The sequence below is a fragment of the Meles meles genome, chromosome 5, assembly GCF_922984935.1.
Source record: "Meles meles chromosome 5, mMelMel3.1 paternal haplotype, whole genome shotgun sequence".
Taxonomy (NCBI): domain Eukaryota; kingdom Metazoa; phylum Chordata; class Mammalia; order Carnivora; family Mustelidae; genus Meles; species Meles meles.
Window position 1 is genome coordinate 68409770 of NC_060070.1, and position 13458 is coordinate 68423227.

The following is a 13458-nucleotide window of genomic DNA, read 5'->3' on the forward strand; positions in this document are numbered from 1 at the left end:
CTTCTTACCTACGATTTGACTGTGGATTACTTCCTCCTCCCCGTGTTTGTCCTTTGAGAGTCAGAATTGCTCTGAAATTTAATAGATACAATAGATAACAGAGCCTGGCTTGTTTCTGGGAAGCTCTGTAGGGCCCCTAGCACTCAGAGCTATAGGTAAGTACCACCCTTTGTGGCCAGTGGCATTGTGCCCCCTGGGATAAGGAAAGCAATACTTCCTGCTCCCAAAGACAGCATGCACGTGCAGCAAGGGTCATCTGGGCGCCACTGTGTCCCTCCCCTAATGTAACTGGTGCTTCATCAGTGAGTCAGGACTGGGGGAGGCGCGGATTGTTTTTTATTTTATTTTTAATGTTCCTTCTAGGCCCCAGACTCACTGGAGACATCCTGACACAGAATGCTTTGCCGGGCACAATGTGATGCCCTTTACCTAGTAAAAGAGGGAGTCTCATAAAGGTGCTGCCTTCCCCTCAGAACAAACAACGGAAATGCATCAGGAGAGCTCAGCTGCAGACAGAATGCCCATCGCGGAGCAGGAGCCACTCTGGGATTCCTCAGATGAAAGCCGATTTCAATGAACATTGTGCTTCCCAGGCTGCTTCCTCTTGCTCAGTAAGAGCTGCAGAAGGAACATCCCACTTGCGTCTGCTGACACAAAAGAATGCTGTGGCTGGGAGATCTTATCAAGCCTTCCTGTGACACAGTAACAGAGCTCCAGTGTGTCTTATAAGAATTGCTCATTGTTTCACAGGACGACTGACTCCTTGGGGTGGGATCTGATGGCATGTCAGGGAGTGGAGGTAGGTGGGGGGGGGGCAGTTGGAGGGGGCGGTCAGCCAGCCACATGACCCAGATTGCTGGCTGTGGAGAAGTCAGCTGGAGGATCGAGCTGCACCCAGGTTGGCTGGGGAGCTAAATCTATAAAGATAAAATACGCACATGCCATCTACTTACTAGTATCTTCCACAGTGTAAACTAGAAGTGATTGTCAGGGTTTCTCTGTTGTTACACATTCTTCCTTCTTTTTTCATCGATTCACTTAAGCTGTTTGATTATGGTAAAATAGAAGAGAATAAAGGAGAATTGTTTTGAAAACAGAAACGTATTCACTTAAAATCATCTCTGGACAACTTGAATGTGAAGTAAACATTTTAGCGTGTATGCTACGAACCTCAGAAATACGTATTTGTTTTATGGATGAACCTCAAGTTTAACATCCTCACATTTATATTTAAGAGTACAAGTTAATAAATTGAATGAACTAAGTTTGGCCAATTTGAGATATGTTTCCTTTCCTTAGAAAGTTCATGGCTTCCTAGTTTAGGTCTTTTCTTTCTTTCTGTTTTTTAAAGGTTTATTTATTGAGAGAAAGTGAGAGAGCGTGGCAGCGGGCAGAGGGAGGAGAGAGGGAAGTCATCTCCAGCAGATTCTCGCTGTATGTGGAACCCGACAAGAGGCTTGATCCCAGGACCATGAGATCATGACCTGAGTTGAAACCAAGTCTGATGCCCAACTGACGAGCCACCCAGATGCCCCTGGGTCTTTTCTAATAAGGAAAATTGATGGTTACCTGTCTAGCTATATGGAGACTAGAATTAGGTTTTGCTCTCTTTCCTCTTCCTCTTTCTAAAGGTTTGTTACAGTAATCAGTTACAAGATATATATAACTGGCAGTAAGACATGCCAAGCAAAAAAGGGTGACTGTGAGTTTCCTAAAGGGAGAGTGCTTGAGATGAACATTTATAATTTTTCCTTTTGTATCTTCATGGAGTACATTCTGAAATGCCTTTGCCCTAAATGTCCTCATAATCAATTACTTCAACAACAACAACAAAAAACACAACTATTCTCCTCTTATTCTGTGCAAGATCCTGAGGATCAAGGTAAAACCAAAACACCATCTCTGTTCTTAATATATTCATTATTAAAATTATCAAATGTTCTGATTATGTATAGCTTTGTTTTCTCTGAGTGAACTGTGAACATCTTGAAGACAGGAGCTAGGTCATACTTCTCTTCTTGTCTCCTTTGCTAAGCACAATGTCTTAAACATATTAGTGTTCACTAGACTCTTGTTGGATAGATAGATGATGGATAGATGGACAGACAGACAATAGGTGGCTGGCTGGTTAGGCTATAGTACCTACATTTACAAATGGGGGTTTGATTCAAGTTGTCTACGTGGTTCTTGTCATGACCGCACCTGTTAATCCTCTAGGACTTCATTATTGCACTCTGAGATGCGTCGAATAAAGAGATTTTTTAAGATGACATAGTCCAGCTCCTTCCATTGACAGCTAAGGAATGAGACTCAGAGAATCTAATTTATTCACAGTCCCACCCTAATAAGTAAGTGCCAGATCTGGGTTAAAATCCAGATCTCTTGCTTTTCAGTCAAATGCCTGCTACTATGTTGCTTTCCATGACTCATATTTGGAGGCTTTAAGGGACCCTGTGGAGCAATCTGTCACTCTTGGCTTATCTGTGAGAAAAAGTGGGGCTAGAGCAAAACTAGGTGAGGGGAGCTTAAGGGCTGTTGAATTCATTTGTTTATGGTACTGAAGAACAAGAATGACTCATCTTTATTCAGGGGGATGTCATTCATGTTTTTCTCAAAAGACGCTACACTCAAAACTCAGTGGGCATTCTATTCCCTCCCTAGTCTCCTGGACAACATTTGGAGATGGTGCTGTCCAGCCCTACTCCACTGGCCAAGATTTCTGTTTGATGTAGAGTCCAGCCTTTCAAAGCCCTTTCCAAAGAAGCTCATGCTGTCTACCTAACAGCAAGGCTGGCATGATGACACTATCTCTCCATCCTCCAGCTACTGGAACACGCTCCCAGCATATCATCTCTGATTGCCTGGATTTCCGTTTCTCTGAATTATGCCTAGTCACACTGCATCTAAATGCCGGTAATTGAACTGTTCTAACAATCCCTTCACTAAGAATTTAACTTTTTAGATTGAACTATTTTAGAACGAACATAACAACACAGATGAATCTTGAAATCATTGTGCTGAGCACAATAGGCCAGACAAAAAAGAGCATATGCTGTCTGATTCCATTTATAAAAAAACTCTAGAAAATGAGAACTAATCTTAAGTAAGAGAAAGCACATCAGTGGTTAGCTGCGGAGTTGGGAAAGGAGAGGTAGGGAGGGGGAGTTAGAAAGAGAAGTGAATTTTGAGGGTTCTGAGTATTTTATTCGCTTGAATGTAGTAATGGTGTCATGGGTATAGGTATATGTTACTATTTATCAAAATGTACAATTTAAATATGTGCACTTTATTATATGTCAATTACATCGGAATAAAACTCTTTTTTAAAAGAATGTAACCTTTTAAAATTTAACCTAAATATGGTATTAATCAGGGTTCGATGACAGAAGCAGAAACACTAGGGTGTGTGTGTGAGTATGTGTGTCTGTGTGTGTGCATCTGTACTTGATGCACCTATCCCAGGTCCAACCGAAAATACATCACTTTTCCTCAGAAGAGGATATAAAGTTCTTTTCTCACTTGAAGTGACATTTATTCTTAGTGTGATTCTAGCTGATTCACACTTCTCCTTTGCTATCCTATAACTTATATACTGAGATATTAAGTTAACTACTATTACCATATATTAGATAGTCAGGGGATGAGAAAGGGCAAACATAAAAATAACTGGTTAAATATATATGCAAAAATATGTTTATATAAATATATAGTCATATCATAATGAAGAAGAAACACTCAAAACTATTACAGTACTTGTATCTGCAAATCGTTATGTGGTCATAGATGGTCATACATGGTATTTATAATTGCTTCCTTCTGTGCACAAGCAAGGTGTAACTGTGTCCAGAGTTAGTGTCCATTCCAGTAAGAACAAAGCATGTCTGTTCTGTGATGGAAGTGATCTGATCTAATGTAATCAACCTGCCAGTAGGTGGCTAGCTTGTACCTGGGAATGGTGCCTTGTCAGGGGCTCAATATTGATTTCTGCAGTTTGCAGATGGAGCACTGCATGGTGGCCGTAGCCAGATGGACCTTGGTAAGCAGAAGAGTATGTTGCTGAGCCCATGTATAACTTGCATCTTTGCCACCATTGTCACTTTATTCATGAACCATTTGGGCAATGACAAGAGTTGCTGGAGAAGGAGGCTGACTGATGTCCAAAGAATGGTGCATCCTATCCACATATTCCTCTGTTGAGCTTACTCTTTGGTGAACAATCACATAGAACAAAAATATTATCACAGGCTATGCCCATTTGGAGAGGTCTGTCAATCTCTGTTTCCTCTAGATCTCTTTGTCACCAATTTTTCAGTGTGTTCCTTCCAAATCTCTGACCTTCTAGCTAAATATTAGCCATGACCCATGAATTAGTGTAGACTTGTACTTCTGGAAACATCTCCTTCCCAGCACAATCAGGTGCCTGCTGAAAGTTCCATACACTGGAATACACTAGGAGTTTTGTCCTTCACCACTATCCTGCAGGGCCATCTCAGAGTGGGGCTGTCATGCTTCACCTGAACATTTTCTTTTCAGCTGTCCACTGTTAAGTGACTTCTGGCCTCTTTTGCCGAATCATGTGCAGACTAGGCCTGAGTTTTTTCTTCCTCCATCACCTGGTCTTAGGAGCTCCCCAAGAGGTCATAGATGCAGGTTAAGAGAGAGAAGACAATCAAGAGTAGGAGTCATGGGCGGATAGGTCACTTACTCATGCAACATGCTTGTGCCTTCAGGTTCTGCTCAAGCCTGATTTCATGTTTACCACCCCCATTTGAGAATGAAGTACTTCTGCACATGCTTAACTTTATGGCTTGATCAGTCAGACAATACCTAGTAATAGGCAGCTTAGGTCACACACTTGGTAACTTGGTGAGTCATCGCTAAGCACTGAATTTCTACTAAGGCCCAGTAGAAAAAGAAAAGCTATTTCATAAAGGAAGAATAGTTGTCCACAGAAGATGCAGAGCTTTATTCCAAAATCCTATGGATCTATACTGTGATCCTCCTATAAGAAGTCTGAAAAAGGCTCTAAAATGCATCCCTATCTTGACATTTCAAGTACCATTGACTCTTCTGGATGATATGGTCCAAGTGGCAGAGCTGTTTGTATAGCGGTCTGGACTTTACATACAGCTTTCCCTTATTTTGCACCCCACTCATGATTAATAGCTTTGGGGTCACTCAGTAAATGGGTCAGAAAGGGTACCTCAACATAACTCCAACTGGACCCCTAGACATTTCACAGGTTGCAGGCCCCTGGTTTATATGGGATTTATTTCCTATTCTCAGGCACATTATGTCTTATCATTGTGTCTAGAGCTGTTACTACTGCCTGCTACCTGAGTGCAGGAATCTGAGAGGCTGACAGAGGATCCAGGGGAAGATAGCCTCTGCCTTACACTTGTGTGGTGAGATAAGCAACAGGGTGGGTGAGCTAAGGCATGGCTGCTGCTCCATTCTGCCCTCCCCATCTTCCATAACAATCTTTCCTACAGTCCACCTTAACCAGAAACATACTGGACCAGGAATTCTGGGAAAGGTAGTTCATCCTAGCCAAGGTGACAGAGTACAAAGTCACCACAAATACAACGTATAGTAGATTGTTACAGTAGATCATTATAGGGTAGAGAATCCAATTTTAAAAAAAATTCATGGCATGATCTTCTTTCCTGAAGAATTAATCTAACAAAATAGTTCTTTTCACCTACAAGGCCTTGATTCCATGGAATATCTGTGTGTTCTCTGGTCTTGGCGAGATTATCAAAAGACAGCTCTTTTCAGAAACATATATTATTTTTTAATAAATAAATGCTTAACAGTGTGAAAATATATTCACAGTTTGAAGGTATTTATCAATTGCTTTTCCAGAGAGAATAAAGTTTGTTTTGGTTTGAGGGTTTATTTATTTTTTTTAATGTTTCGACTTCAAAGAATTAGAATTTGCTTTTAAGTTAAAAAGTGTGCTTCAGGCCAGCGCAGTGTAATATGCTTTCACATTTTAATGAAAAGAAAGTCTCAGAATTTGCTCTCTTGGATGCCTGGAATGCTGGTCACACTGGTGCTGGTGAATGACCATTGTGGTTCCAGAATGGGCTCTTCCTGGAAGAGGAGAGAATTGACCATCTCAATTTGTGCATGTGTTTTGTACAGATAGCTTTCTTCTTCTTTTGTTTCAGAAGTGTATGGTCTAAAAGAGAGCTGATATCAACTTTTGTCACTGACCATAGGAATCTATGATTTTCTCTTAGAAAATGGTAAGACAATGTTCTATGCAAGGAAGGAGTGTGTATTTGTGAGTGTGTGTGACATGGTTAGTTTATAGGGACTTACAGGACATACATCATGACAGATGAGAGCTGAAGGAAGAGAAAATACAAATGAGACAACGGGAAAGAAGGTTTCAAATTGCCCTTCCTTATCTCAAGCCAATTCATGACTTCTTGATGAGGATATTTGTTGGTGTTTTAGACACACCAACAACGCTGGTGTTTCTAAAAATTCCCATCACACAATAACTGTCAAGACCTGTCTCTGACACAGGAGCCAGGAAAAACCAGAAGTGGGAAAGATATTTAAGTGCACAATGTTACTGTTGTAGTGATGGTCAAAATTGGTCATCCCAGCTAATTTGCTGAGTTGAAGGATTAAAAATATAGGTATGTGGTGTCTTTGACATAGTATTGGCTGAAGAATATTTAACAAATACAATTGGGTATTTGATGAAATAGGGAAAGAGTTACATTTGCTGTTTATATAGACATTTAGCAAATATTTGGTCCTATCCCAAAAGAGTTCTGACTTTTTTTTCCCCCCACCATTTTGGTCTTTGAGGCTTTAAAATCTCAAGTAAAGTTGACCCTTACAATGAAAGCATGTTAGGATCAGAATGGACAGACCCCAAACAACTGGACAAAGGAGGGAGGGACAGAGTACAGAATGGAAAGAATTATGGAAATTCTCCACCCATGGACTGGACACATCCTTGCACAAACAAGGCTTTTGGATTAGGGCTGTATTTTAGAAAAAATGTGATAAAACTTTTGATAAGCCCTAAGGGCCCTGAGAGCATAAGCAATAAATTCTTCTTTTTTTAATCCTCCAAAATTCAGTACCACATCCTGAGCAGTTGAAGGGGAAAAACCTTTCATCAAATCTGTTTCCAAATGTCTATTTCCTTTCTGGAGCCCCTGAAGTCTGAACTGCTATCCAAAGGGAGAGGCAGTGTATCTGCAATTCTGCTTCTGGGTCCATCAGTACTTGTCCTAACCATGTGAATCCACCATTACTAACTATATGGCTCTGAGAGGACTACTTGGCTGGGTGTCACAGGAAGAGCAGTCAGGCATGTTTTTCTCTGGATTGATGCTGTTTCTCCAGCTCTGTGGTTTGCTCTGTGTCACTCAGGACAAGGCAGAGAAGACAGATGCAGGTCCCTCTTGAGCTTTGCTCCCTGCAGGCATCTCCCAGTGCTTTGTAATGAGGAGCAAATATCCAAGGTCCCTTGAAAATGTTTCCTTCCGCCAACACGTCTTTGTTGAACCACTTTGTCAGAAAAATGTCTGTAGATTTTTAGGATTATGAGACTACAGTAAATTGCTTACGCCCTGTTGGTTAATATTAAGCACTCAGATAATCTCAGAGTCGTAATCTCAGATGTCGTAAACATCTGGCTATAAGCCACATTTTTCTTAAAAATAGTGTGACTCATCTCCTCCATTTCCTTTTGTGTTTGACTTGGGACTGCCAGGCCCAAGAAGGGCATGCAGTTTACTTGTGGTCAAATGTTATATGTTACTTTGGTGCTTTACAACTTTCAAAGAGCTTTTACACAAAAATGATCTCATTGAGTTTTTAGAGAACCCAATGAGGTGGGTAGGGTGGATGGATGCTCTATCATCATTTCTCAGAGGAGGAAAGAAGAGTAAACGAGTTATGCAACATGGCCAAGAACACCCTGCACTTTAGTGGTGGAAATAGATTCCAACAGAGGCATCCATCTTTTTTCTTTTTTTCAGTCTATTTCATCACACCAAGCCACCTCTGAAGGACAGGTCCATGTATCATCCTGATTCAACAGTCAGGTTACATACCTGCAAATCTGCAGCCACATTGTGGTGTCTCTATAGCTATGCTTAAGAGGTGACAACTGGTTCCATATCTCCATATCCTTTTTGCCCCACCACTATTTTCATTTTCTTCCCTCACCTGTATCCCCTGTTTCCCATTCACTAAAAGCAAAACATCCTCTTCTATTTTTCTGGTTCTTTTCTTTCTCCCTCTTTCTCTCTCTTTTTGTTTTCCTCTCTCCTTTTGCTTTCCCCATTTCTTTCTCTTTCTCCCTCTTTTTTAAATTTAATTTTGTTTGTTTGCTCATATATTGAGTACTGAAAATAACACATTACCAGGATATGAGAACTAGGTTTGAGATTTTCAATTTCATATCACTTTTTTAAAAAAAGATTTGTTTACTTATTTGAGAGAGAGAGCAAAAGGGGGGAGGGGCAGAAGAAGAGAGAGAATCTCAAGCTGACTGCGTCAAATGTGGAGGTCAACGTGGGACTTGATCTCATGACCCATGAGATCATGACTTGAGCTGAAATCACAAGTTGGATACTTTACTGACTGAGCCACCCAGGTGACCCCAATGTCATATAACATTTACAGATCATTGTAGTTTGTTTTATTTATAAAATTGTGTTTCCTAAAATAATGATTTTTATGCAGCAGTGAAGACCAGAAAAGGGAAAAATGTGATTTTTGTGTTAATAAAAAAAAAGTATATAGTTAGAAATGTCTTTTTAAAAAACCTGATTTGTAGGTTTCCTTATTCTAAGGTTACAGATGAAGTGATCAAACCTGGCTCACTGGTCTATAAGTTAAATATTTAGTGATTTTATTATATAGTTGACTTCCATTAGCCTCATCAATAAACCATTTTCATATAAAATATCAGATTATCCAAGATTTAGGAAAGAGAGAAGTCAGTTTTAACAAGACGATCCTTGCTTCACCATTATTAATACCTGATACTTTCTCACATTGATGGCATTATTTTAAGCTCAAATCTAATAGTTCACAAAAAAGCAACAACAAGAGAAAGGAGAACCAAGATGGTCATCCCAGCACTCTATTTTTCTGGTGCTCTTTGTTAAGCTCAGCCATACGAGGAGCTGGGGGTGTTTAAGTACTGACTAGAAATGAGCTGCATTTAGATACTGTCTACAGAGGTTTCTCCTAGGATGAAGCCCTTATTTAGCGTTAAACCATGGTTCTGTAGACTTATATTCTCTGAACACAGCTGCGTAATTAGTAATCATCATTAATCATTTCTACTTCTGTACTTCTATCACCAACAAAATTACAGCAACCTATATTTTTAGTAAACTTTAATTGCAAGTTTAATTTGATAGTTATTTATCATTTTAAGAAGCAGTTTGCCGAACTGATTATACAAATCTAAAATGATGTTTCTGAAGATATAAATAAAGCTTCTTATCAGGAATAAGTATGATTTTCAAAAGAAGAGTATTTTCCTCTAGGCAAGGAAAAAAAAAGGAATTAAAAAGAGTTGGGGGGAAACCCCTAGAAAATCAGGCTCTCAGGCTTCTACCTATAATGTGAAAATGAGTGTTCATGTGGGGCTGCTTCAGACTACCTATTGGAAAATCCATATCAACTAAGAGATGTATAATTTATGGAACTGATTGCTTTAAGCAGAGAAGCTTAAAAATGAGTTTTTGCAACTCGGGTGATTCTCATGAGGCAAACAGATACTAATTATTCAGAATTGAAACCTGTCCATGAAATAGACAACAAAAAGGAAAGGAAACTTACAGGAATGTGTGAGAAGTAAGATGTCCCTCCTCTCAGGGGCACCTGGGTGGCTCAGTGGGTTAAGTGTCTGCCTTCAGCTCAGGTCATGATCTCAGGGTCCTAGGATCGAGTCCCGCATTGGGCTTCCTGTTCCGTGGGGAGCCTGTTTCTCCCTCTGCCCCCTACTTGTTCTCTCTCTCTCTCAAATAAAGAAATAAAATCTTTAAAAAACTGTCCTGCCTTTTTAAGAAATATTTTTGTGTCTCTTTTTGTAGGAAAAGATCAAATAGACGGTTGTTTATACTCTGTTTGTTTGTTTGTTTTGTTTATACTCTTGAAAACTCCATTAGAGAGTGAGACTGAACAGCTGAGTTTCTCTCTCTGAACTGAGTGTAGCTGTTCCTGCCATGCTGTCGTGGGTAGACAGAGGAATGCATGTGTCAACTGAAACATAGAAACACTCTCTCAGCCAGACCCAAGACATGAAGGGGACAATGGCTTATTTCATTTATGAAATTGCATCATTAATAAACTCAAGAATGAAAATCCAATGAAGATGATTAACATAGAATTGTCATGATCCGACTTCTATTATGTCCAGAAGAACTGGATTAGAAAAACCAAGCCCGGGGCACCTGGGTGGCTCAGTGGGTTGGGCCTCTGCCTTCGGCTCAGGTCATGATCCCAGGGTCCTGGGATCGAGCCCCTGATCGGGCTCTCTGCTCAGCGGGAAGCCTGTTTCCTCCTCCTCTCTCTCTCTCTCTCTCTGCCTGCTTGTGATCTCTATCTGTCAAATAAATAAATAAAATCTTTTAAAAAAAAAACAAGCCCCATGTTGTCAGCAGCCTGGGGTATGCAAGGAAATTCTCTCAAGAAGGTCTGTGTGAAAAATGTAATTTGACACCTGTTAGTACAAAAGGGCCAAATGTTCTTAACTGGTTAGAGGAGGACAAGGGGAAAAGGGTAGTCTTTAAGGTAGCTAGAAACCTTCAGTCACGTGCAAAAACTGGTTGTTTGAAAAAACAAACCACCAAAAAGAGTATAGTTTAAATATCACAGCAAATCAAGTTGAACTTGATACATCAAACTCCACAGAACAGGGAGTTCCAAGGAGAGATGCATCGAAGTTCCCAAATGTTCTACAAAGAGCAAGGCATCTTTCACTTCCCTCTTATTTCTTGTTTTTGTTATGTTTTGTTTTGTGTTCATTTTAATGTCTTCCCTGGAAGACACAAAATTTTAAATTTTCTCCCATTTAAAAAGGTGCAAAAGTTTAAATTTTCTCCAATTTATAAAGAAAGAGGAGGGCCCTTAAGAATCGAATGGATAACAGAGAGTAGGTAGGCTATAAATAAATTAGCTATAGCTACAAGTAACAGTGACTTATAAGAATCTCAAAGAACATAATATTGAGCAAGAACAAGTCATAGGAGAATATGATTCCATCTATACAACGGTCAAAAGTAGGTAAAATTAAACGATATAAGAATTCATACATAGGTGGTGAAACTATAAAGAACAGGAAGGAACAGCTAACAGAAAATTCAGGATTATTGTTTCTTGGAAGAAAGAAGTGAGAGAGAGATGTGTGATCAAGGGGGATCCTGTGTGGTGTTATGTCATCCGTATGGGCCATGTGCTCTTATTACTTATGCTGGTGATGGGTGCCTGAGTGTTTTTTATTATTGTTCTTTTAACTGAGTATACATGTTCTCATGTACCCTTGTAAATGGATGATGTACAAATTTGAGTTTTTTTCAGAAGAAGTGGGTCTATTGTTATCATTTCCTTTCACCTCTTGAAATTCTAACATTCCTATCTTCTGCAGATAGCATTTGCCCAGAGACAACAATGAAAAAACCTCAAGATCTGGAGGTTCCAGACTCAGACAAGGCAACCATAGAGCACAAAATGAACAACTAAAATAAAAATTAGGGGAAAAAAAATCCATGGTCAAATGATTTTTAAAATTGGCCTCCACACATTTGGCCTGCCATGGCCTGACCACTCAAGACCTTTTCCTAGCTGAATTCAGTCTTTCTAAGAATATTCTTCAGAACTTCCCCATGGGCCTCTTTCTGTGTTAAATATCCCAAGCCTACACTTTCCACTCTGTGCTTTTGGTAATCTCCTTTCAGTTACCTGCATTTTCCACCCACTTGACAATTGACCATCCTAGTTTGACCTCTTCTGGGAAACCACAGTGATAACCTCATAGCCTCAGTCTGAGGCGTTCTGGCCTTTTCCTGAACTCTTAAAAACGGGCTATTTAATTTTCTAGCAGTTCACCTTGTGTGTCTTCTGACACCTGCATTTTCACTAACCAGATTCCTTTTCCTTCTAGGCATGGAGATAGGCTGCAGTTCGACCCTTCCTTGCAGGTGGCTGCAGCCATGTAATTGTGTCCGGTCCAAAGGAACGCAGACAGCAGAAGCATCTACCTTGTCTGACTTGGCTCTAACACGTCCCACAGAATCCTCCATGTCCAGCCCACTTTCTTCTCCCATTGGTGGCTGCTTAATGTGGTCCTAGGGAAGCCCTTTAGCACTCTGGGGAAATGCAGACCCATATCAGGAATCAGCAAGCTTGTTCTGGAAAGGGTCAGATAAATATCTTAAGGCATCTCAGGTACCTAAGGTGTCTGTTGCTGTTGCTGCTGCTTCTACAACCCTTTAAAAATATAAAAATCTTGCTTAGCTTCCAGCATTGAGCTGGATTTGACCTGTGGACTATAGTTTCCTGATCCCTTCTCAAGGTAGAAAGAGCCTGAATTTCAGAATGTCTATGTAGAGCAGAGTCTTCCTCCCCCACTGCTTCCCAGGCCCCAGGCTCCGCGACAGACTCACTTGTATTATGGTGGGAATATTTGTTACCAGGCTTAGCTTTCTCTGAACTATGCAACTTATGGGATCTCCCAGGGTCAAATGCCCTGAAGAGATAGTATCTGCTTGATTAATTTGAACCAAGTAGAGTTCCATATTCAAGAAGCTGGGGTCCATCAACTCCAGTAGTCTTCTTCACTACAAATTTGCTTACACTGGAAATATCTTAATTGCTACTCCACTTGGTGTAGTCCTTGTCTAGGAAATCATCATGACCAAACCAATCTGCCTAGGGCAGAGCAGCCTGCTTTAAAATCACAGCTTTGAAGTCGGGCAGAAGAAATTGCCAAGTGGGAGGGAGAATCTGAAAGAATAAACAAAGAAAGATGTATGCTTTACCATACATAAATTGAATCTGCAACATGTATGAAAACTTCAGGTATATGTGATTCATGTATAGTATTAATGTTTTCTCCAAGACTTATAACCTTTCTCCTTCTCTTTTCTGTTTTTCTGAAATAACCCACATCTATGAATTTTCTTTTTCTTTTCTATACTCTCAGTTCTTATTGATTCATAGAACTCACTAGAATTGACATGCCCAGGCAGTCTTGGGGAGCAAGTCAGAGCAGTGTAATGAAAGTTCCAGAAGGAAAATGCTTCACCTCAGCCTGGTTCCCCGAAACATGCTGCCAAGATGGTGTGATTTTCATGTGAGAAAGCCCTCCTTCACCTGTATCAACATGTTGTTCCCCCTAAAACAGTGAATTGCCTTTGTTTTGACCCTGAGTAAATCGTTATTTCCTTTCCTTTGCTGACATTATTT